General features: G+C 35.3%; 1 protein-coding gene across 1 annotated transcript in view; it reads left to right on the forward strand.

Annotated features, from left to right (window-relative positions):
• The window catches only part of LOC149773759 (CD82 antigen-like), a 294,550-nt gene that overhangs the window by 223,242 nt on the left and 43,553 nt on the right, over nt 1–27,755 (forward strand). The window lies entirely within an intron of this gene.

Here is a 27,755-nt window from a genome sequence, read left to right on the forward strand (position 1 = left end):
ACCTGAGATTACAAGACCGTTCCGGTGGCCTAGTGGTTAGAGCATCCGCCTCGGAAGCGGGAGGTCGTGGGTTCGAACCCTGGCCGAGTCATACCAAAGACTTACAAAATGGTACTAACAGCTGCCTTGCTAGGCGCTCGGCATTAAGAGGTTAGTGTGAGGACTGGTCGGCCTGGTGTCAGGATAATGTGACTGGGTGGGACATCATGCTACATGTCTACGTTAAAAGCTACGTTAAAAATCCTAATCAAACACACACTTGAGATTATAAAAGAAAGCATGCTGCGTATGAAATATAAATGAAAAAAAAAAGTGTATTAGCTGCATTCTTTATGCAAAATGCAGATTTTCTTTCTTCACATTGATAATAGTGCTACTTTTTCAGTGAAACCTGATGCACTCGTCGTATTACGGACACAGTCTGTGTCATTTTTTTTGTTTGCAACAGGTAAACGGAAGTTTCTTTCTCTGTATGATCTACGGCCACGTATCTGTTCCATCGTTTAGCTTCCAAAAGAATAAAGTCAGTGTAGCTGTGAACACCACAACATTTGAACTGGAAAATAGAAAATGACATGATATGGATTGTTGGCAAGTAAGTTACGGTGATATATGACAGTACGGGACACTTATTGTAGTAGAAATGCAAATACTTTACAAATAAAACCGTTATTAAAATGGTGATATATTAATCTATTTTATAATTTAATTCCATCAACTGAAGACACCCACATACGGACGATCATCGACAATAATATCCTCACGTCTTACATTGTGACAATTTGTAGGTATGGTTTTCATTAATTACATTTTTGTATATGTCGAATTGGAGTCTTTCAGGTTTGTAATCATGTACACGTACACTGACATTCCGTACCCGCAAGCCAAATTTAAATACCGAGTCTAATTAATATCAGTAGACATTCATCACTGCAAATATTGCTCTACTCTCAGGACTTTCCGAAAATAATAATAACTCCATCGAGTTATCGCTTGATCTCGAGATGTTTTACCGGTTAGCATACTGTCCATACAATTTTGAATTCTTGTGTTTACTTAAACAGATTTTTTGTCTTTGAAATATCAAAAGCTCGCGTGTTTTTACTCCTTGCTTGAATCGCTATCTCTCCCCACCCGTTCAGCAGTGGTTAGAACGCCAGACTCACGACCGACAAGGTGTGGGTTAGAATCTAACCACCGGACCAGTTCGTGTCTCCTACTGTGATATTCCTTAGGCAAGGCACTTTACTCCAAACGCGTCGGTACTAAGTACCATACTTGTGTTGCTGTGCCGTAAAGAAGCGAAATCAAATCAAACCAATGATCACCCCCTCCCCATGGCAAGATAACCCAAAGTTTGGACCGTTGGAAAAATACGTTTCAGGTTACTTTTCCTTCAAGAATCAACATGGTCTTTCTAACGAAAAAATTAGTACGAGTGCATCGCATCAAAGTTCAGGCTCCTTGCAGTATTTAAAAATTTAGAATTAGTGCATTAAATATTCTATAACCAGGTAGGATTTGTAAAACTGATGTAAACATATTCAGAATTTCGTAGACATCGACCACTGATGAGACAAAAAGTTATCTTCAACGTATTACAAGGCTAATTAATGTCCGACACATAAGGGTCTTGGGTAACGTGTTCAGGCTCTAATTAACATTAACACAAGAAAGAATGAAATAAAAAGCTTTGAAAAATTTAACAAATAATTTTATTTCCCTGGAAAAACACTGTAAAAATTAAGAAAAAAAAAAGAACTTAAGGTTTTAAGAATCAAATCCAAAAATAATCCAAGAATAATCCACGAATTAAATTTTAGAAGTCCTAGCAATGAAATGTTCTAATGAATTAAAGTTCGAGTCCGGAAGAAAAATCCGAAATGGAAGGCGATGACATATACTGTAGTCAGTATGGTGCTGTAGTGTCTATAGTTCTTTGTTATTCAACAGAAAATAATATTCTGGTGTTTGAATTTTCGAATAAAATTTAAAGAAATGTCTTTGTCAAAGAATTCTGTATGATCACTCAAATATTTCCAGGAAAAAGAATTAATGTTTTAGAATCCAAATAATTTGAATAAAAATTAAAATGTCATTCAGAACTGGTCACAACTAAATACTTTCCAGTGTCCAAGGTAAAGCCCAAACTGAGAAATATCTCTCTAAACATCACTATTAAATCTAACTACTGCGCAATTTCGGAAAACCCAGAATTGCGGAATAGGGCCGTTTACAGTCTAAATTTACATATTCCCAGTATGACCTTGATAAAAACCAATCACTTTACTCCAAGAATAAAATAAAATAGAAAGTTGTTTACTTGTACAGTGATTTCTGAATGAAGGTCGGGAACGAAGTAAAAAATAGAAACAGTGTTTCTATTATTAAGTGTTTATGAAAAGATTCAGGTCAAACTGAATTTTCTGGAAAATATCAAATTCCTAGTAAACAAAACTACATTACTTTAACATTTAATGAAATAAAAATATAAAGATTTTAAAGCTTACAAACAATTAAATTTAGTCAAATATAACTTAATTCAAATATATATAACAAGGTTCACATCCATCATGAACAGCTGTGTGTGTATGTGTGTATGTGTGTTGTGAGAGAGAGAGAGAGAGAGAGAGAGAGAGAGAGAGAGAGGACTTAAAAACAGAGTACACAATGAAGTATACGAACCTTAAAAGAGATACACTATATTGAAAAGTACTGCCTGAGACAAAAAATTAAGAACAAACAACAACAAGGACAATAATAATAATAATAATAATAATAATAATAAATCAGGCTCCTTGAAACATGAAACATCAAGTCTTCCCATTTTCTACCTTAACCGACTGTCTTTCTGGTATTATAATTTCCCTGCGATGTAAATGCCCACATAGCTATAAGCTAAAGGTTCTCAATAGTTAAAGTTATGACACAGGAGCTGGACCCCAGTGGGTAAGTTCAGACCCAGAGCAAACACTGACCGAATATGTGACTTGACGCTTTTCTGTAAGGAAATGCGTATGTTCGGTTGTAGCATGACGATGTAAGTCATTTATGACCCAGATACTGAGTCTCATGGGGTAATGGCAGACCTGGGAGCTTGTGTTGACTTAATTTCTCTTGTCAAGCCAAGAAACTGTTGATGATTGATAAATATTTAGATGGATCAATAAAATAAACCCTTTATAACGTGACGCGTTATAGCGATACCATTTTTCCTTCAATAAATTTCCCAAACTTTTTTCTCGACTCATTGATTCCCGCATAATACTGCTGCCTTTGCTTACTACCATCCTCCAGCTTAATATTTTCACAAAAAGACACCTTTTCCCCACTAATTCCTTATAACGTCAATTAGTTTTGCCAGGCACTAATCAGCACCATCTCTCCAAGCATTTATCTGTACAAGCATTTTTTAAATAAGAAAGTCTCAGTAATGTTAAAAATTTGACTATAACCGTGAAATCAACATCAGGAAAAAAAAACATCACAAACCTTTCTTCCGGAAAAATAAAAAAATGAATTTAATACCGGGCAACATTTCAACCGACTATCCGTTTGCATCGTGATATTAGCTTGTATCTATTAAGATTAAACAATAAATTTATTAAGAATGTTATTGAAAGGTAGTAAATTTGGATAAATTCAATCAATTTGTAATCTATACTTTGTAAAGTACTATACAGTTTAAACGAGATGCAAAGAAATCAGTTCGTTTAATACGATAATGTTACATGTGTTACATATAAAGGGTCTCAAATGCGAGCCTTGGGTTTCATTCTGACTGAGACGATACGCCTTTCATTTGTTTAACTTTAAAAAAGTTGTCCCAAACGAAGTAAACAAGTATTAACGTTTAAAAGAAGATTATACTTTTTTTGCAAACAATAAAATCACGGAACAAGTGTCCTTTTGAATAAAAAGAACATTTTACACAGACAAAATTATTTTTCAAAACACAGAATGTCCAATCCATGTGATGTCGCGCTCTTTGATATATTACCGGTCAGAGTATAGTAGACGATCCATGTTTACCATAAAGTGTTATTTTCACAGCTAAACATTACATTGTTGCAATATTCATTTGAAAGGATTATTCTTGGATGCAGAAATTCCCAAATTTACTGTAATGTATTTGCAACCAGATATTTGCAATGTTTGATTTGGAATAGGCGAGTATAGAAGACATACACTAATTTCATTCCATCACATATCGTCCGCATAAATATGTAGAGGTTGGATGAAGTTCTGTCAGCTGAGACCGGTTTATTTCCATATTCTTCTGTGAACAGAGCTGAGTTTATCTACTTCTTTAGTTAACATTTAAACCACGCTTATGTATAGGGTGCACTCCATGTTATAGGTATAGAACTGACCCCTACCCCACAACAGCTATCGACTGAGCAATACCCTTAGTTTTACTTCTTCTTCTTGTTCTTGTCTTGGGGTTTTACGAAAATTTTCGTATCATTATATACTATACATGGCGTAACAAGCCCACGTGGTGGTATATTCACCATATTCAGACAGATGTGACCTTTTTCCCCCGCCAATTTCATTTAGACAGTCGATTCGAAAAATGGCCGCCAAAATGTTCAATGCATTACTAACAAGAAAAAGTTCCACAAGGCAAGGTAAAGACAATTTTCCAACAATCGCTGCCAATCAGTAAAGAGAACATTGAGCATGAATTCCATAGGGTTATTTGGACTAATCAGAATCACATAAAGTGATGTGATACGGTGATGTAATATGAAAACTATTAAACTGCACACACTGTATGCAAAATGTACAGATTATGTGATGGACTTGTGGTTAGCAATGGCTGACTTGTATACATCGATCTATCCATGTTTGAAAATATCTATTTGTTTATCTTTGATTTAATGAGATGTAATTTAGAAGTAAAAAAGCACACACACGAGTGCCGTAAGAGAGAAAGGGTCTTAATTTTTCAAGCAGGGACTAAGTCCTAGAATTGAAGAGAGACATACGGGCCTGACTCGAGTAACTATAATTAAATCAAAATATGTATAAAATAGGGGCGGCGGCTGTTTTCAGCATCGGTACATGTACACTATAAGAAGCTTCATGAAATGCATACAGGTATGTGAAGAGTTAGGGGATTAAGTGGACATCGACATTGCGTTGTCTTACATTTTCAAATAATAATAAAATAATAAGACGACGTGGACGATGATAATATCATGAATTAAACATGATTTATATATACAGCAAATTAAGACAATTCAGTATTACGACACCAGTTCATATATCTATCCATCCATTTGTCTAGTGGTCGATCGATCGAACTTTCTCTATACACGCTTCTTTCTTCTGGCAGCTATACATCTAGGTCTCTCCTAAGGTCATATTCAACACCTTTATAGCATAGCGCCATGTCTCTTTGAACCGCTCCGGTGACCTAGTGGTTACAGCGTCCGTCTCGGATGCGGGAGGTCGCGGGTTCGAACCCCGGCCGAGTCATACCAAAGACTTATAAGAATGGTACTAATTGTTGCCTTGCTTGGCGCTCATTTTATGTCACTTGTTTAGGCTCGAATAAATAGTAACACAAGAAAGAGTGAAAACAACAAGCTTTAAAAATACAATAATTAATTTCCCTGGAAAAATTCTGTAAAAATGAAAGAAAAAAAAATAACTTACGGTTTTATAGAAACAAATCCAAAAATAATCAAAAATTAATCCGAGAATACAATTTTAGTAGTCCTAATAACAAATTGTTCTACTGATTTCACGTTCGAATCCCGACGAAAAATCCAAGATGGAAGACGATGACGTATGCTGCAATATGTAGTGTTGAAGTATACAGTTCCTTGTAGGAACAAGAATTATCACTCCGGTTTCTGATAGATGAATAAATTTTTATAGAAAAAACAACCTGTTCTTGTTCCACAATATTACATGAGCACACGTATTTTCCAGACAAATACCAGAATTAATCCTTCTGAATCCAAGTAATTTGAAATAAAACTCCAAACCAAGTAATTTGAAATAACTCCAAACAGCACAACATACAACTAACAGTTTAACAGCCCAGTTTCTACTGAGATTAATTCTCTAAAACATGGGTTATATGGGCTTTCTAAAACGTAAACAAGGGTTACATGATCATCTTCTGGAAGTTTATAAAAGCAATTACTTGTTACAGATCACGTTTACCCAGTGAGACCCTGACGAAAACCAATCATTTTTACTCTAAGAAATAAAAAAAGATATTGTTTATATCATAAAAAGAATGTCACATCATGACCTTGGAAACAACCAATTATTTTAAAATAAAATAGAACTTGTTTACGAAGGTTGCTACAAATTCTCAAACAATGTCAGTATTTAGATTAACACCTGGTGTTTATAAACTAACAGTCAAGGTAAAAATATTTTCTAAAAAAGTATCATCTCTAGTGAATAAATTTACATTACAATATCATGTAATGAAAAATAATTTTTTTTTAAAACTGGCAAACAATTAAATTGAAATAAATATATATTAAATCAGATATAATTAAATCAAATATACATAAAACGTCCCCGGTAAAGAAGAAGAAAGATGTATAATAAAGCTTTCTTTTACCACAGCCTAATTATACACGAGGTTAAAAGGAACTCGTATAAATTACACAGTGTACATGAAATAATACATTCTTATACACCAGAAAGTGCGTCTCCTATTAAATTATCTTTTCCCTTGATGTGCCTGATGTCCAGATTATATTCCTGTAACAACAAACTTCACCGTTGTAGTCTTTGATTTTTATTTTTCATCTTGCCGATGAAAGTAAGGGGGTTGTGATCAATAAATACAATAATCGTAGAAGGAGCTGAACTTAGGTAAACTTCAAAAATGTTGTAATGCCATTATCAAAGCCAAACATTCCTTCTAGATTGCTGAATAATTCCTTTTGTGCTTATTTAATTTCTTAGAAAAATAGCACACTGGATGATCAATACCACTTTCATCTTCTCGAATCAAAACTGCTCAAACCCCAACATCAATTGCATCAACAGACAGTTTAAAAGCTTGGCTGAAATTTGGAGCTGTAAGAACTGGCGCACTTTTAAGTATGGCTTTCAACTTGTCAAATGCCTCTTGACATTTTTTCAGTTGAAATGAACTTGTATTTCTTACTGAATAAATTTGTCAGGTGTTCAGCAATTATAAAAAAAATTGTAACAAAATTTTCGATAGTATCCGGCCATACCTAAAAATCGCATCAGTTGTTTTTCATTAACAGGTACGGGAAATTCATATATATCCTTGACCGTAGCATCTATATGTTTAACCTGTCCATGTCCCATGATGTGTCCTAGGAAAGTTACACTAGCACGGCAGAACCCACTGTTAGATAAATTAATTGTCAAGCATGCATCAGTGAGTCTGTCAAAGAATTTCCTATTGTTGCTAAATGTTCTTTCCAGGTGTCGTTGTAGATGATGGCATCATCGATGTAAGCATCACAATTGTCTAGACCAGATGTAATCATATTCATGAGACGTTGAAATGTACTTGGCGACCCTTTCATTCCAAACGACATTACTTTATATTGGTAAAGTCCATCCAGGGTCACGAATGCCGAAATTTCCTTTGCTCTTTCCGTTAGTGGAATCTGCCAAAATCCTTTCAGAAGGTCAAATTTGGTGACATACTTGGCATTCCCGATCTTATCAATATAGTCCTCACTTCTTAGTAATGGGAATGAATCTGTTTTTTTTCTTCTTCACACTATTCACCTTCCTATAATCAGTACACATATGGAAAGTTTTATCTGTTTTTGGAACAAGTATGCATGGTGAACTCCAGTCACTTTTACTGGGATATATAAAATCATTCTCCAGCTAATATTGAATTTATTTTTTCAAGTATTCCTGTTTGAGAGGGTACGTCATGTACGGGTGTTGTTTGACAGGTTTGGAATTTACAATTTCAACGTCATAGAAAATTATGTTTGTCCTTGTAGGAACATCTGGAAATAAGTGCTCATATTCAAATGATAACTGTTTAAGTTTCTGGTCCAGATCTTTCATAATTTCTAAATTCCGAAGATTTGCTACTCCAGTGTCAGTAGAATCTGATGATATTCCGTCATTTTAATCTTCAGTGAGTGGGACAGGTACAGTTAAATTAATTGCATGTTTAACATGGCTATCTCTTTCAATATAATGATACTCCTGTAATTTATTTAGATCCCAGGAGCACTAATGTTATAATTTAACTCATTCACTTTCTTCTTAAGCTTGTAAGGGCCGTAATATCTAAACTGAAGAAAATGTGGAGAATGAGCAAGAGAGACATACTCCATTATTGCCATACTCAAAATTTCTCTCCACTATTTTTCTGTCAAACCATAACTTCACTTCTGACTTGGATTGCTCAATGTCAAATTCAAGCAATATAGGCTGGAAACTTCCAGACCTAAAATTTAACCCATGACCCGATTGGATAGAGTTAGAATGTCCAAACTGAGTAAAAGATCTTTAACAATGCTTTTACTATTATTTTAGATTTTGTTCATCAAGGGAATTAACTCTGGAAACCTTGTTGACGCACACATAATGGTCAACAGGTACTGGTTACCTGACTTGGTCTTAGGTAAGGGACCAACACAATCTACCATAATTCTACTGAATGGTTTGTCAAAGGCAGGAATAGGTTGCAGATGAGCCTTCGGAATTTTTTGATTTGGTTTTCCTACCATTTGACAGGTATGACAAAATCTACAGTATTTACTAACATCAATTTTGATTTTTGGCCAATAGAAGTGAGTTCATATCTTGTGATAAGTTTTATTGATCCCTAAATGACCAGCCAATGGAGTTTCGTGGGCCAGACTAAGTATTTCCTGTCTGTAAGGTTTTAGAACTACAGTTTGATAGTTCACTGACCATTCGTCATCAACATGTACCTCGGGAGATCTCCATTGTCTCATAAGAATTAAATTTTTAATAAAATAACAGACAGGAACTTCAGTAGCTTAGTTTCACTAATGGCATTGTGAAACAAATAGGAAATCTCAGGATCTTTTTCCTGTTCAACGACATGTGATTATCGTTTATCACCCTGATTAGAATAAAGAGAATGAGTTGTTAAAAGGGGATCACTGTGATCAATACCTTCTGATTGATCCAAACAAGGAGTAAAGTAACCTCATCAAAAGCCTGACCAAAACATGTGTCAGCTAAAGGAATACTTTCCTTATCAACATCATTCTCAAGAGCTTTCTTTGCCGAAGCTCTGGTAACTGCACAAGCTGGAAATACATCAGAGAACTCTTTTTCGACTTTCTGATTAAGGCAAGGCTTGTCAGTTACAAGTTGATTAACCACAACCTTGTCTCCAGCTAGGTCGTAACCTAGTAATAAATGAATGCCCTCAATGGGTAAAACAGAGACGGTTCCGACTATCACGGGTACTGAGACTAAGCCTGATGACAAATTTACACAATGGAGAGGAACATTAACAAAGCCGCACTCTACTCCCTGAATAAGAACACTCTCATTAGACGAAGACTTCTCAGAAAAATGCAAAGTACCTGACAATAAAGGAGCCTGAGAAGCTCCTGTGCCCTTAAAATTTTAATAGGGATAGGATTGGCCGAATCACACAAGAGTGATATAGAACCCTTCGATATGAGTGGTGCATACCTGTCCATAATCAAATCAGACTGGGGCTTAATAGACCCAACAAATGTATTGCTTTCAATACATGACCGTGACCTTGACCTCTTAGAAATAAGAGCATTTGGAATAGGTCTGTCTTAAATCTGATTCCTTTATTTCAATTTGTAGCAATCAGAAATAACGTGTCCTTTTTTCTTGCAATAGTACACGTAGGAAGAAACAAGGATCTTGAATCAAGCTTCTCCGAAGTTTGATTTTCAGAAGTTGTGCCAGTTTGAGTTCTAGAAGGGTTTATAATCATTACCTTTCCTGGAATCGTGGCGACCAAGATAAGACTTAATGTCACTATGTACACAGTTTGTGAAATCTTCAAGTAATATAAGTTGTTTAAGACTTTCATAATCTTGTTCAACATTCTTGGCTAAGCACCATCTATCACATAACTGCTCTTTTTCTCTAGCAAATTCGACATGAGTTTGCTCAGCTTCTTTTCTATAGTTTCTGAATTTTTGCCGCTAAGCTTCAGGGACTAACTCATAACCCCTTAAGACGCATTATTTGACCGTATCATAGTCACCACTTAGACATCACTATAAACTCTCACACTGCAGAAATCGTAGCGATATGCTTGACAAATTGTTAAAACGACGCTGCAAATTCCAATCACACACACACACACACACACACACACAGAATCTCTCTTTTAACCAATATAGTGAACTTAAACTACTCCATAATTGAATGTAAGGTACATTTTATTCGATGTAAGACTCACGCACCTTCACTTACGCAGAAATTAACTATTGACTAATTGATACTCTCACGCTCACACGATGCATAATGAAGTTCCATTGGATGGTAACGGTGTCTTTCCCGCCAATTCCTGTGTAATCATTACGTATCGAATCCTTAAGTGATTTTTTAATCCAACTTTCGATCTGTAATTAAAACGTGCTGTCCTATCAGAAACGTTCTTAGTAATTTATCAAGAAAGCGTATTTTTGAGCTTTATTACCCATAATCCATTTCGTCCTAATGTTAGACTTCCGCTTGCAATATGTAACAACTTAAAAATAAAGTACTTATACATTATCGTTTCGTGTATATATAAATTTGAAAATAATAAATTACTATTTGTTTTTATTAAAAAAAGCTTATTAGTAGGATATGGTTTATTGTTACAAAGCTCTATGTCCTTTGATGCAAATCTATGTAAACCCCGTGTCCTTTTATACAAATCTCTGTCAACTCCGTGTCAACTCCATGTCCTTTCTCGCAAATCTATGTCAACTCCGTGTCCTTTCAAACAAATGTATGTCAACTCCGTGTCAACTCCATGTCCTTTCTCGCAAATCTATGTCAACTCCGTCTCCTTTCAGGCAAATCTATGTCAGCTCCGAGCCCTTTCAAGCAAATCTATGCCAACTCCGTGTCTTATGCAAATCTATGTCAACTTCATGTACTGTCATGTAAACATAAGTCAATTTTGTGTCCTTTCATGAAATCATGTCAACTCCATGTCGAGGTAGAACAACTGGTATGAGGTTATGTAAATCGGCGAATTTCGACGGTTACCACGGATAACTCCAGTTTTCTGTTTTTATGAAACTTCTTCTGTCTTTGTTGAATCTGATTATCTTTTACACAACCGAGGTTATACATATTTTTTCATATATAAAATGATCCTACATTAATGTGTCTACGTGCTTTTTTTTTCTACCACTGGACTAATAATTGAGACTAATTAAATGATGTAGGAGGATAATATAAGCATTACCTTTCCTGGAATCATGGCGTCCTATACGACGCATATTAACTGCAACAAGACGAGGTTAAGCAGCACCACAACATACTGGAAAAGTAATTTTATCAGACTGAGTCGGAGAAAATCTAAGAGATTTACATGTATGTTCGTAGTCATTAATATAGTCATACAAAAGACAATAAGCAGAATGGGTAATTATCGAACAACTTGGACTATCTATACCTCGTTCTCGCAGTCTGTACAGTAATTATCTGTCCCTTTTACCTTGCTAGTCTTTATAAGCATTTCCTTTTAAGTATAGTCAAGCAAGAGTTACTGTCCTTGGGTAGTGTTTTAATAGAGGACAGACTTTGTAATTTAAAAAGCATGACTGTCAAATTTGTTGTTTTATCGCTGAGAAAATACTTTTTCTTCATCCTATTGAACTTTAAAATAGCGTTTTAATTTACTGCTTTTAACATTAAATTCAAACTCGACCACTGTTAAGATATTATCAGACGTACTAAGTCTGTGTAGGTACAAGTGGGCAGATCCACTACGTCCATTATGCATCTGCATAACCGCTTCTTAGATTGGACGCTTGGAAATGTTACATCATAATGTTTACCCATACGTCATACACCGAGCATTACAGCAATAGGACAAAACCTAGCAATAGTGACCGACACTAAATTGATTTTAAGGTATAAAATATAATTAACTATATTCAAATTTCAATAAAACGAGAAACACATATAAAGAGACAGTTTGACAAAAATCCGTTTTCAAATAAAAAAAGTATTACTTTTTTATAAGTAGAGCACCAAACTGGATTAAATGTATATTCATTTTAAAATATTTAAAAATAGGTTTAAATGGAATAAGTCTCGTTCAGTCTGCGAGATCGAGATCTGTATAGTCTTTGACGTTCTGGCTTCTCTCAGTTGTTCAATAGAGACTGCTAATAATGGTCTTCTCTGATTAGTTGAAAATATACATTTTACAGTATGCAAGAGATGTAACATACCAGTATGCACTTTTGGAAAAGAAATGTATTTAATCTTGATATGCATTCCACTGTCTCTCTAACATAAAATTTCACCTACCTAGTCACCCATCTTCTTCCGGCCTGCGTATCTAAGTACACTTCCAAATCATCTACCTACCTACACACTTGCAAATGTACCAACTTGCAAGCCTACATACATGCAGAAATTAAATGCTCGATGTAAACATATATATATTCATAAATACATAAATACATAAATCATGTAATAAATTTAGAGTATGCGCATTTGGTTATAGTGCCCCGTTTTAAGGAATTCTTTGATTTGTTTGATTACTTGTGTGATTATTGGAATTCGGCGCAATGGAAATATTCCTAGCCCGAAATAATTAGCCAATTATTAGGATCAAAAGTAACGGAGTGAAGTGTTAGTGAGTTTCCATGATGCCATGGTTCACTAGTAGTGAATTGAGGCCAAAATCGAATGAATGTCTCTGTCGTAAGATAGTCCATATTAAAATCTAGTGGTTTACACTGGTGGTGTGACTGCAGTGGCAGTATTTACGGTAGGAAAGCGGTAAATTACACAAGGGAATAAATAAGAAGGGACTTAGCAGATACCGTTTATGTCGCCATCCCCAAATGTGGTGCAGTTATATGGGCGAATATAGCTACCTGGAAGGCATACATTGACTGGCCTAAGGTGGTGGAGTTAAAATACTTCCCAGTGTTAGGGGATACTCGTATATTTTTTCTAAAGCGCGAACGGTTGGCGGTACGGAAACACGATGAAGATAAACCATGCAGATGCTCAGTTGATAGATATTTGGCAGTTTGTTTTACCTGTGGTCTTGCATTAATTAGAGTAAAATTTAGATTTAGAATGGACACGTCGGGGTTTCTAATTTACAACTGAAGTTGTATGGAAGTCTTTCGAAAGTTGGGGTAAACTTATGACTTCTAGCGAGAATCGCACCAGGGTTTGACAAACGCTCGGTCAAGTAAATACTCCTGTGCTTGTGACAATAATACATAGATTTCATGCATACATACATACATACATACATACATACATACATACATACATACATACATACATACATGCATGCATGCATGCATGCATGCATGCATGCATACATACATACATACATACATACATACATACATACATACATACATACATATTGTTTCCATGATAAATATACGTACATTGTTTACATGAGCAATCGGTTTAGCTGATTTTGCGTACTGCTTGTTCTTGGAAATTGAGTGCTCTTGTTGTGCTCACATAACATTTCTTTCTCTTGTAACTTGAGCACTTCGTAACTTAAACTGTATCATGGACTTACGGTGACCAACAGTGCTTTGACTTTACGAATGGCGCTGATAATTCCCAAAACTCCAATAAGCAGAAATATTGCCCCAACAAAAATGAAGACGATGAAAATTGCGTCAATAGTTTCACCAATATCCAGACTGCTAGGAATACTGACGTTGGCGCTCTGAAGAGCAGTTTGGAACGACGAGTAATCCAAGTACGCGTCTGCTGTCTTATGATCATATCGAATGATACAAGATACTATCATCAAGACGGATCCTATTAACTGAAATAGTAGTGACATGGTTATTGATATAATGACATCATCGGAGTGGTTCCTATTAAGTGAAATAGTAGTGACGTAGTTATTGATGTAATGCTAACACTTGGGTGGGTCCTAATAACTGATATATATATATATATATATATATATATATATATATATATATATATATATATATTCTTTTGTTTTCTTCAATGTTGTACTGTCTGTCTATATCAGTAGGTGTGTGCGTTGGGCGTACAGAATGGCGATGAAAGTTGATAACATGACCATGGCCATATCATGTGATGAGATACCTATTTTAAGCCACTTATCAAAACTACGATAACTTAATGTTTGCGGCCTTTTCAGAGAGGGTTCAAGTAACTGAATCAATTCATCGACAAATTCTGATTTCAGCTGTATTCATTTCTAAACTCCTTTACAATTACTGGACTAGAATTTTCCCAAACTAAAACAAAATACGTAACCATATTTTAATTTCTTGATAAGAAATAAATCAACAAATATTATCATGGCTGCCTATCAACTGAGTGGAGCACATGATGGCGTAGATGTATGGCCGAAAAGAAAGTAAGTAGGTAGCACGCCCTCGCTGAGTCTGTTTTTAGTTACGTGACCAAATACCGATATATGTTAAATTCCAGACATTTCTTTCTTCTGTTATCACCTATACGCTGATTATGTTCCAGCGAAATAGGTCACCTAGCATTTAATAGTAATAATTAATAACATCATATCTCTTATAAAATTATATTTCGCATAGGATTTATCAAGCATGTGCGTTTCACTAGAAGCAAAAATAAGAATTTGACTAAAAAATAGGAATGCTAGCACATAATAGAGGGAAATTGTGATCATGTCCCTCTGCGACATTGATGCTTTGCAATAATGATGGTTTCTTCGGGACGTCCACGAGGTTTTTCAATATGGAACAATTCTTATGCTTACCAGCTCCGTGACAAACAGATGCAATACAGCAAATAACAAAATTCATCTGCTAGTAAACATGTAATTCGACTGAATTTCTTTGACTACAGTTATTCATAGCATCAGTACACCTGAAAGACACAAGGACGGTTCTTTACGAATTACAATCCAAAATCCACTCTGTGCATTCATTGTTACCGTTCAAAGAAGGCGACAATATTTGATTTTGTTAAGAATCAACAAATCCACATAATAATAATAATAATAATAATAATAATAATAATATAAATAATAATAATAATAATAATAATAATAATAATAATAATAATACCCTAGATTTAACCAGACTACATAATTAGCGAGCTGCTAGTCTTGCAGTTACAATGAATATACATATAATTAGCAGGACATAGGATTGATTAAAATAGGAAACATCAAGTTCTTCTTAAGTATCATCGTGTCATAAAACTGTACTGGTGTTAGAACAATATTTTTTAAAATACTCTGACCGAATGTCTGGTGTACGTCTAATGTTAATATTCATTACAAAACGGTAAAATTAAGACAGTCTGGCAATAAAATCATGAAGCCCTTGAAGGTAACAACAACGTTTCTAAGTAATCCTATATTTCTGAGAGTTTTAAAAAGATAAAATGGAATTTTTTAAATGATTAACATTTAAAGCCATCTGATTCAAATCAGATCGCTGTTATAGATGAAGATCTGACAGCGACCGCTTAGGAGCCATGTTCTGGTAACCAATGTTATTATCGTAAGTGTTAATTATACCAGCCAATCAGACGAAGTCTTATATTTTCGCGTTTGGAGGCTGAGCAGTGTGGATGAAAAGCATGTATGTGTAGCGAGAGATCTGACTTACTTTCAGATTTTTGAAAGCTGCATTTCCATTGGCTAATTCGATAGTCATCAGAGCATGACCGCTAAGCGGTCGTCGTCAGATGTTCATGTAAGATAGCGGAGATCTGATTTTAAGCAGATTGACATTTAAAGATACTGGCTGTTCGTATCTGCAAGCTGTATGGTCTCTGTCTGTAAGAAGAAAATAAAAAAGGCGTCCTCCACAGACAGTACAGGTGTAGCGAAAATGAGGAACAATACTTGTATGATACTGTATTAGGATCAACTGATCCAACATACACCATAAAACAGCTTTTATAATTCATATTTGCTGTGATACTTTTAAATAAAGTGTTTCAAAGTAGTAATATCAATAAGTACCTACAAGGTTGGCATATTTTATATTTGTACTATTTACTTCTAAATACAATTGTCTACATGTGGCTATCACTTGAGCTGAACAGATAAACATTAAGAGGGTTTTCTACATATAAAAAAATTATGTTTATTATCATACACTATTTTCATGGCATATTGTCATTTTCATTGAGCTTTCTCTCAGCAATGCTAGCATCAGTACTCCATGTTGAAATATGTTCACAGTTGTTTGATCGTTCACCATAGCATACCGTGTGGTGTTATAAAGAGTGGTAGTGGGCTTACACATTACCTCCATGTGGTCGTGTCTGACATTAGAAAAACACAGCTTGTCATTTTCGATGACATTGTAGGACAAGACAAAGAATATATTAAAATTTGGTTTTCATGATAAGGATATCATCGTAAGGCCATTATTATTTACATTGACCAGACTGTGTTTCAACAGCGTAAAGCACATCGTACCATCAAATGCCCAATATGTGCCATTGTTTGAGATTCCAGCAGAAAAAGTGCAAACAGTAAGAAACATCTTGGATGAATAATGTGTATGATGATGCCATTCAAACACACTATGCGTATTAACTCAGAGATTCAAAACCAACCACTGCCTATTATTTGAAATTTGAAAGATGTTCTGTCATTTACATAGCCCCGTTGGAGTCTGCCTGAAGCAAAACTTTAAAACATACTTCATTTCTATTCTTTCAACAGTCTTCAACATGACAAACGTTCGAAATCATCCTTAAGTCAAATTGATACCTTTTACTGTATGACAGAAGCATGGGAAAAATGGGCAAATACAGTCACATTTGTTAGAAGCTGGTATCAAGGGAGTGTTATGATGGTTTACTTTGATAGCACGTCAGATACGCTAATCCATCATTCAAGAAACCCAATCAAACAAGACATTTTTTGAAAAGCTTAAAGTAGAGTTTGCATAACTGGCGGATCCAAGAATCAATACTCACACAAAAAATAACCAGATCATTTTAAAACCTGCTGGAAGTGGGTCTTTATGATATGTCATTAATTTAATTACTATTAAGATTCCATCATGATGCCGAAGCTAAAAAAAAAAAGAAGACAAAATGCTAAAGCTCGTTAAATACGGTAGACAAAAAAAAAAAAGGAAAAGAGTGTTTGCGGTGGTGTATCAATTTCAGACTCTATGAAGAAAAAAAATCACAAGAAAAAAAATAACTTCTACCAGAAAGGGAGCAGGTAATGCTGCTGTATTTGGCTGTAGTATAGACATTTTTTGATAAAATTGAAGGTATTTCTACAATATAGAGGTTGGTAACATGCGACAACCAATTTCAAATTTTCACAGAATATCAACGTTTGCATGAATAACCTATTAAAAGAATATTGTTTTTGGTCCTCGAATTGGGTTCATTTGAAATAAAAAAGACAAAATTTAAGTTCCTCAGCGATGATTGGTAACTAGCATCTTGCTTTATTTCTCTATATTATGCGTGTTAAATTTCATGCTTATAGATTGTAAGGGTCACTTAGTAAATAAAATATTAAATACTAGTTTTATTTATAGTTGTGGGTTTGTACTTTGAAATAAGGTCATATTAATTATCAACTTACATAACTTCTGGATAATGTGTTTGTACTTTAAGGATGAGATCATTTAGTTCAAGCAAACATGTTGATGCGATATACGTTTACGTCATGTGTTTTATTGAAGCATCAGGCAGACCTAATTCCTGATTGTCTAGCTGCTAAAGTACTTGACCTTGTCGATAAAGTTAGTGATTTCGAAACGATTATTTAAACCTCGTTCTGGTTACGAAACTACGTCTTATTTTTTTCTTATAAGGGATAATTCATGGAAAATTAGTTATACCTAGCATAAACATAGGTCTTAGAGAAGACAAATAGTTGTGTTAAATTCTGTTGAGAGGATTTAATTTATTTCAATTATTCTTTGGAATTACAAAAAGATTAGACTTTAGGATTTAGTGTGTGTGTGTGTGTGTGTGTGTGTGTGTGTGTGATTTGGATTTTTAAAGTAGCTTTAAACAAATTTCAGTCATATCGCTACGATGTCTGCAGTGTGGCAGTTTATAGTGATGTCTAGCATTGGGTCATTATGCCGCAGACATCTAGCATCATGTCTCACCCGGTCACAATATCCTGAAACCAGGCCGACTAGTCCTAGCACTAACCTCTTAATGCTGAGCGCTAAGCGAGGCAGCTGCTAGTACCGTTTTATGTCTTTGGCATGACTCGGCCGGGGTTCGATCCCGCGACCTCCCGAATCCTAGATGGACGCTTTAACCACGTAGGAAGTCGGAGCTGTCTTAGGATTTATTATCTGTTTTGGAATTACTGTGACTTTTGGAATTATTATATAACTTTTATGGTTATTTATAATTTCAATCACCATACCGTAAGTGATGTTTAATTTTTCACTTTCTATATTAGAGAAATAAATTATATTTTGAATTTTACAAAACCTATTGTTTTTTATCTTTTCTGTTTCTTAGCTTAAGACCACAGAGTCGTAACATAAACATCAAGTATTTTTACAATTTCTAAACTGATCTCTCTGCTACATTGAACAAATAACATTTTTTTGATAAAAAGAAGAAGAATTCTTGTGCAATAACCAACTTGATGGGTGAAGAAATTTCCCCGGCATGTTTAAGGATTGCATGAAGATAACAGTTGTTTAATTATTTACGATTTTGTCATCAAAGTTTGATTAAAGGCTATTTTGGCCCCCAGATTAGTCATAAAGTTAAATGACTATAAGGTCATTTGTTATGTTTATATAAAAATGACCGTTTGTCCACTTTAATATGAAATCAAATGATATAGAAAAACACTGAAATATAAATTTAATTTTGTTTATAAGGGGCTTATTTTCGCCAAAATCCACAAACTTGTGCCACATATCTTCATCAAAACCTTGCAGCGCAATTGAGAGCACATTTTATCTCTTGACAGAAGAAAAAGTTTTAAAAGAATCCAAAGCATATGTCAATTTCATAGTTGTTCTAGCTGGCGCTTATCACCCAAAAAAGACAAACAATGCTCTGAGCTCACCCGTTACTGTCCGTCGTCAAATGCGCCAGAAGAACCAAATGCAGGGTATCAGAAAACTGCAATTTCTAAACTTTTCTTATAAAAAAAAAAACTGACACCCATATGTCAACTGTCATTTGTATGTGAACTAATATTTTGTCTTCTTCTCTGATTGAGTTTTGTAACATTCTTTAGCGTAGATCTGAAATATTGGGCTGAAGGTAGCTAAATGGCGCATGCAGAAAGTCAACACACAACAAGAGCAACAACAAAAAGCAGATGGTATTATCTGACTGACGGTGTCTGAAAGAAAAAGAACGATGACAGAAGTAACGATTACCGTGTTATATGTTTCTTACCATATTATTTTAAGCAGTATTTATTGTTTAAATCGGTTTTGTTTTTCCTAAACAAATGTAGTAACCATTTTATTATGTACTCATTTTGCATTTCAACCGAAGGTTGAATAATAAAGAAAAAACACTTCAAGAAACAAAATAATTAAATTTCTGCTAGATACCCAATTAAATATACACACTTTTTAAAGCAAATACACAATAGTCATGCGTACATAGCACCACCCAGCGATCTTTGAACTTGGTTGCATATCGCGAGCTCAATCATTCGTTTAAAAATAAAATTTGATGACTTAAAATTGAAATTTAGAATTTGTGAATGACTGCGCCTTTAAATAACGTTTCCAATTGTTCTGAAATGATGGATTATGTTTTTCTGTAGATGCAACTAAAACTGTTATTTCTGGTTGTGATGGACTGGATTTGTTATTCTTAGCCGGGTCAGTCCGTATGATGTATGTGTGTTTGGAGAGATTGGCATCATGAGAAGACATGAAATGTAAAATGTAACCGATAGCTTGAAATACTAAATATAACATCTTTCAAGGAAATAATTTGACATACAATATATGTATCACTCGTAAAATTGCATAGACAGATACCAGGTAATGAGTGTAAGACTATACAGTGAATTGTAAAAGAGGGTGGCAGGCAAAAATACCTGACTTTTCGCTCAAAGTAGGGACGATAAATATTCCGTTTTTGCTGTAGAATCTCAGATAAACCCTTCATAAGATCATACTTTCGGAGCATTTAAAGACATTACTGACAGGTATAAACATGGGCTTCATAGATTGCTGTGTGAAACAGACTACACAGATAAATAATACATGAACTGAACATATCTCTGAATGTATACGAACTCGTAATTAGATATAAAACCATTTACTAGAAATAAGGAAAAATTAATTATTATGCGGAAATGGTAAATTTAATTGATGAAAAACAAAGTTCATATTGTGGAATAAGGGTATTTTATTTTTCCTTTTTTAATATAATTTTTCTATAAGTACCTTTATAATGATCCGAGTCTTCCAAGGAATTCAGGCAACTCTGTGTACAATTGATGTTGTATCAATATTTGTGTACAATGCCCAGAGGTTAGGAAAGTATGGCTAAATCTTGAATTCTGTTCAGATACAGAAACCTAAGCCGTTTAGCAGGAAGTGGTTCTTTCTGTTTAACGTGAATACGTTCATAATACCTGCAGATGCGTTCTCAGATTTCCACTGAGCTAAACCCCGAATCTACTCAAATAAAACAGTACGTTATGACATGAATGTAAAAATAATGGTCGCATTCTTGAAGAAAATGTTCAGAGTAATCAGCCTTATTACATAATCAGCATATTAATCATCATCGCTATGCCTTTTTGTACCAATCTGAATTTTGTGCTTTGCTTGAATCTTTACAAAATATATATAAATATGTCCTCATAGCTCACAAGGAAATAATAAGAATAAGAGTCATGACACACTTTCTGGACCGAGCAAGTGAAGGTAGCGTGGACACCATTAGACGTGTTGAGGAGAAGCTGTGATATTGTCTTCACATTTTGTTAGATTTTCACGCGACGGTTGAAAGACCGTACATTGTCTCCTTCTCCCGGGTTAAAATATTTAGCTCTCGGAAAATCGCTGGGAGTGTGGCCTTCAATATCAAGTCACGCTACGCTGTTTCAGCCTAGCTATGAGCCAAATCAACGCCTATGTGAAATTCCCGAAAATTTGGAACATTAATATGGAACATTAATTTGGAAGATTAATATGTCTTGACCAAAACATTTCAATGTTTATTTCAAGAACGAACTCACCAGAGAACTTTCTTTTACTGAATTTATGCAAATACTGTTTATAAAGGTATCTTAATGCCTGAGTTACCAACCATATCCATTATTGTCCCCTCATTATAAACTGAATCGTACAATTGTTTTGGTGATGGAATTAATGAGGACAGCTACGGGATGTTCCGATCGGAATTTAACTGCCTATTCTCTTCAAAGTGCGTTACCTCCCTTTTGAAAGGATACTGCCATTGCCACAACGATTTAAGTTTAATGGTAAAATGCCACTTGCAGAAAAGCGCACTGGTTGATAACTGCATCGCCCAGAATTTCGATTGCATTTCTTTTTTAAAAACCTTTTACGAACCCTTTTTAATGCATTGTGTGAAACGTTCGACTAACACATGCGTGGGGGGAATGCGGGGGGGGGGGGGGGGGTCATAAAGAAAAAGGCTGACGAAGTTGCAAGGTAGCCCCGTTCCAGGCGTCATTCTAATCCTTGATAAGAGAAGTAAGGTGGGAGCCAGTCAACATACCAATACCACTGACTAAAGCTTAGATGACCCTTGGGTCAAAGCAACCTAATGGCTGCGATCATGAAAGAGTTGAAGTGCGAATAGCATGGAATCTGCGGTCTGACCAGAATAAAACATGCAAGGCTGGCAACAAGAAACATTAACTACCCCGACGGTGACAGCGCGTGCTTCATACAGCATGTATAAAGTGTGTTAACAGTCTGCAATCTGAAGAAGTCATATACAGCAAGAGCGAATACATCTTTATCACGACCTTGATCATTTACACCACCACTGAAGCAGCAGAGAGGGCGAACAGACCAAATGATTCCGACAAACAAATAAAAACAAACATAAAAAAAAATAAACACGTAGAAAGGTCCAGATTTTCACAAATAAACGTTTCCTTGAGATGATTTTATTTTTTGTTGAAACCAACCCCATCAATAAAACCCTATCGAAAAGGTAGCTGAAAAAAATAAGGTACTCTACGTGTTTATTTATTTTTTTTTTTTGTTTAATTACTGGACAACCAACATTGGTAGGTGCCCTCTCTGCTGCTATTAATTAAAAGATTTTATCAAGACCCACACGATATCTTGTTCTTGGATCATGTAAATTTATTGTTATAAATCCATGCGGAGTAGCTTGCGCTCGTGAGAAGAAATTTCTGAATTTAATTATATCCATGTCACCACCACACCAAGTTTGATGAATATTTCTCAGCGTGTGTGTATCTACACCATTAAACACAACTAAAATGTTGCAGTTGTCTCTAATCACCTTCGGAATTTGTGTATATCGTTGAGTAACATAGATCACATCTGTATTTTTATGTCTACCTCGGGAAAATATTCTGGCTGGATTTGATTGTTTATCTAGCATCACATCGTCGTATACAACTAAATTATTGATAAATCCGTCTAAAACATCTACGGACGGTGCTTCATCAATATCGGTTATAAACTCTATAACATCATTATCTTCGTCCAGTAATCGCGCGTTTTCACTGAAATCTTTAAGTACATCATAACATCGTTGATCATCAGCGGATGGTGCTACTAAATACAATTTATCCCATTTCAACCATCTCATTATCAAATTAAGTAATAATTGCGTCTTACCCGATCCAGATGGTCCTATGATAATCATTCTGATGGAATTTGGTAACGCAGGGTGGTGTTTAACTGGCTCTCGTTTTCTTGTTGCTGAGAAATCAATTATATCCATATATATTATATTATGAGTTTATATTGTTAACGCTGTAGATTTAAAACTCCAACTGTTGATTTAGCTACGGTTACAACAAAAAATAAAAAAATAGCGTATGGTGGAAAATGTTCTGTGTGCGGTAGGAAGAAATTTTCGTTTTTACCTAATAAGCGCCGTGGTGATGTTGCTAATTTGATGTCAAAGTTTCCAGGTGCTCCATGGGCTAAATACAGCGGAGAAAAACATCTACCAGGATATAATTATTGCGGTCCTGGTACCAGACTTGATATCAGGCTCGATAATCAAGATGAACCAAAACCAGGCGAGGAACCAATAAACGCTATTGATCGAGCTTGTCACGCTCATGATGTTGCGTATAAAAGTAAAAATCTACAAGATAGACATATTGCGGATGTGAAATTAATTCACGCGCTAGATTCCATAAAAAATAAAAATATCAAAGAAAAATTAGCTAATTGGTTAGTAAGATCCGCGATGAAAAGTAAATTAGCGCTTGGTGCTGGTAATATATAAATGGAATCGATTTATTATTCACCGAGAGGATATTGGAGAGGTAAAGCAGCAATTGGTAAACTTGCTGATGCAGCAGCGGTTAAACATTCTACTGCTAAAACGTGGTTATCTAAACAAGCAATATGGCAAATTCAGTACGCGTATTTCGATGTCAGTGTTCCCAATGAAGTTCATCAAGCTGATATTCTGTTTTTACCGCATGATACTGTGCGTGGAAAAACGTACAAGTACGCGTTAACCGTAGTTGATGTTGCAAGTAGATATAAAGAAGCAGAACCGTTATCGACGAAAACATCATCTGAAGTAGCCGATGCGTTTGAACGAATTTATCAACGAGGTGGTGGACCACGAGGTGGTCTGCGATGGCCAAATCTATTACAAGTTGATCCTGGTAAGGAATTTCTCGGCCCAGTATCATCGTTGATGAAACAACATAATACCAAAATACGACGAGGACATACTGCAATTCACCGTGATCAGGCAATTGTTGAGCGATTTAATCGAACACTTGCCGAGCGGTTATTTGGATATCAATACGCGAGGGAATTTATTCAGGATAAAAGATCTCGCGAATGGGTTGCAAGATTACCAAACGTGATAGCTGCATTAAATAATGAGATCACACGAACAACCAACATGAAACCCATTAATGCAATTACGAAAAAAATATACCAACACAACGAAAAGATGTTGAAAAACAGAAAATATTAGGTGATGTCACAGTCAGATATTTATATGAGCCTGGTGAACTTGAAGGTGGTAGCGCGAGAGCGACTGATCCTATTTGGAGTGTTACCACACACAAAATATTCACTGTGACAAGATTCTCAGGTAGACCTGCAATCTACAGATTAGATTCGGCTGCTCCTCAACGTGGATTTACACGTGAACAACTACAAATAATCCCCGAGGATACACAACTACCACCTCGATCACTTAACTAGCACTAGCGCCAAGGGTGCCTGCACCGCGACGTCGATTTTACACTCGAGACAGGTCAGCATGGTATTTTCTCGTGTATGACCGCGACTATTATCTTTTCTATCTACGGTAAATTGTCTTGAATCATTACTCGAATACCGCCATAACATTATACAATTGCAACTTGTGCAATGATTATTCTGCTGCTGTTTTAACTCAATAATAAATTCAACATCAAGATCAAAGTCGCGTTTATTTTTTTTATCAGATTGTTTATATCCGATTAATTTTTTCTTATTATATCATCATCGATGATGTTAAATTTATCGACGATTTCAGGAATTATAATTCTACGTAATTGAGATATCTTTCTGACCCTCGATACCGCTAAATAGACTAAATTTGACCACTCGATGTGATCGTCTACAATCCAGACTCGTGTGTCAGAAATGGTTAATCCCTGAGACGAGTGGATCGTCATAGCGTATCGCAGCACCCATGGAGATTTGTCAGCGCATAATGCATCTTCGACCACACTGATATCAACGGCGACAATATCATTTAATACGAGATTCTGTTTTTCAGTCTGCCCTGGAATATCAACATTAATATTTTGTTTTCGTGTATCTGATGGTCTATAACACAACGGTACGGGTAATTCTGAATATTTTTCTTGATGTAGTTGAAATAACTACTGTTGTAAATCGTCTCTGATTATTTTTCTGCTTGCTACGATCAAATCGTTGGGTCTCCATAAATTCAAAAAATCACTCATTGAGGTCTCTGAGATTACTCCGCGTATTATTTCACACTGAATTTTGTTTGATTGTAAACTGATTAATTTTTTAAATTCCTTTAAATTTGCATCGACAGCTCTATGATCATCATCTATTTCTTCGTAATAATCGACGAAATTTTTTAACCAATCATGTGGAGATGGTCCAACAAAGGGCGGCGGTTGACCATGATCGCCACACATTATTATAGCGGTATTTTTCGTCAACAACCAATCAAGAAACGTTTTTAATGTATCTAATGACACCGTACATATCTCATCCCAAATAATTATTTTAGGTATATATTTTTCTCCCATTCGTTCATGAGTCCATGTATCCCCGCGCCACCGAAAGAAACTATGATACGTGCAAGATTGTACTTGCCGTTGTTTCATCTCGCGTGCAAGTCTATGTGTGGGTGTCAGCACGATCATATCTGAATTTCTACAAACATTAATTGCTCGAGTCGTTTTGCCGCATCCACCAGGTCCATTGAGATATACTGTCTTATATCTGGTTATTGGATCACTCACCGGCGGCGCTTTCGACATTTCTGATATTTTATTACCCTCACGATAAAAATCTCTCATTGGAACATCTGCTGATTCTGTGTAATTGTGTAATATTTCTTTTTTTATTCTCCACGAACCCCATCGTTCATCATTACTTGTAAATTTCATAACAGATTCTAAATATTTACTCGAAATATAAAACGAATCTGTTGCGACTCTGACTGCGGTCTTGGGAAATCTATTAATCATCGATAATAGATTTATGGAAACATAAGCCAACATGGAAGATCTTAGATGAGTATACTGTGGGGAGACGTCATTTATGTAACTAACAATTTTGTTCCGTCGGATAAATAAACATTTTCTCGATTTACAAATATATTTCTCGCTGTTGTATCAGCGATTATAAAATCGTACTCGGCATCATCTAAAATTAATCGTGTGTGATGTCTTTTATGATCATATGCACCACCTTGAGTAAATTTACCTATAATTTTTCTACCGAGATCTTTTGCGGTTTTAAGTTTAATCTCGAGAATTTTAGGAGCTTCTTTGATAATATCATCTTCGGAAACATCAGGACATTTTTCCTTAAACTCGCTAATAACTTCATCGAGATTGATATAATCTGGCATGGGCAACCAAACTTCGGTCTGTGCATGATATGATATAATTGCCTCACTAACCACCAACGATGTCAGTATCGCACAATCTAGCATATATCGTAACAAAACTATAGGCACCCAATGTTTTTCACAAAAATGTCTGCCAAACCAAACATAACAAATCTTGTGAAGATTTTTGTTAAACTCGAATGATTCAACACAAGCAAATCCGGTCAGATCAAAATCAGGTAATGGTCCATTAATTGCCACTCGCGTCATCTCGTTTGTAGGGTGACCGAATCTTTTAAAGTATACAGAACAATCTCCGTATCCTAGAAAACTTCCTGGATAACATGCAACCATATCAACCGAAATAACATCATCGTAATTATATTTGGTATTCCACAATCCACCGTGTCCGTATTCGACACAACTTGCGCGTACGTCCTCGAGTAAATCAAAACGTGTTGGTTTCCATGAATTTCGTTCTCTGGCGAAATGAGCCGCAACAGATGGAACGGTAAAACAATTAGTTAGTAATTTGTCAGTATTTTCCGCGAAAAACTTATCCGCGAGATTTTTCATCTCGTCATGGAGAGATTCTGTTCGATATATTTCACCATTTGGTCTAACAAACTGATCAAATTCACCTTCCTCATTACTTTTAAATAACCAAACTGATACAGGATCATTTTTACTTATTTCGTTGATAAAATCAAACATACTGTCTGCCCCCATATCTGAGGGGTAAAATCTAACAGTTCGATCACGTGGAAATATTGTTACTGCGCTGGTCCATGCGTGCGCGTTGTGATCAATAATATTTATTGAAGCTCCTTTCGATTTATATTTGGATTCGTACAGTACCTCTCCCGTTATTGTTGACACTGCTATTGGAAATTTTAATATTTTTCCTAACTCAGCAACATCTTTTATTGTAGCACCTGTATCCTTAACTGAATCAGCCCACGAGTTTATTTTTTTACGTCTTAAATCAGTTAATCCATTTCCACGCATCGCGTTTGTAAAGTGTTCTATTACTCGTTCGGCTACACAATTTAACCTTGAAAATTTCATCGGCGCTAGTTTATCAACGTTGGTTTTTTTATTTATCTCATAAATTCCATAAATAACCGCTGTTACAGGATACGCTCGCTCATAATACGGTTTGTCAATACCCGTCAATAGACCCGGCCTGGAATTTTTACTTAATATGGCAATTTTATTATTGCCAAGGACAGGATCATATTTGTCACGGATAATCCAACTACCTGTTTCTGTTAATACAATAAATTTTACTCTGAAGAAATATTTTTGATTGCCCTCATACTCAGCGATGTAGTTAA

Source organism: Sinohyriopsis cumingii, unplaced genomic scaffold (genome assembly GCF_028554795.1).
Source record: "Sinohyriopsis cumingii isolate HCF-2022 unplaced genomic scaffold, ASM2855479v2 utg000615l, whole genome shotgun sequence".
In the NCBI taxonomy this organism is placed as follows: Eukaryota; Metazoa; Mollusca; class Bivalvia; order Unionida; family Unionidae; genus Sinohyriopsis; species Sinohyriopsis cumingii.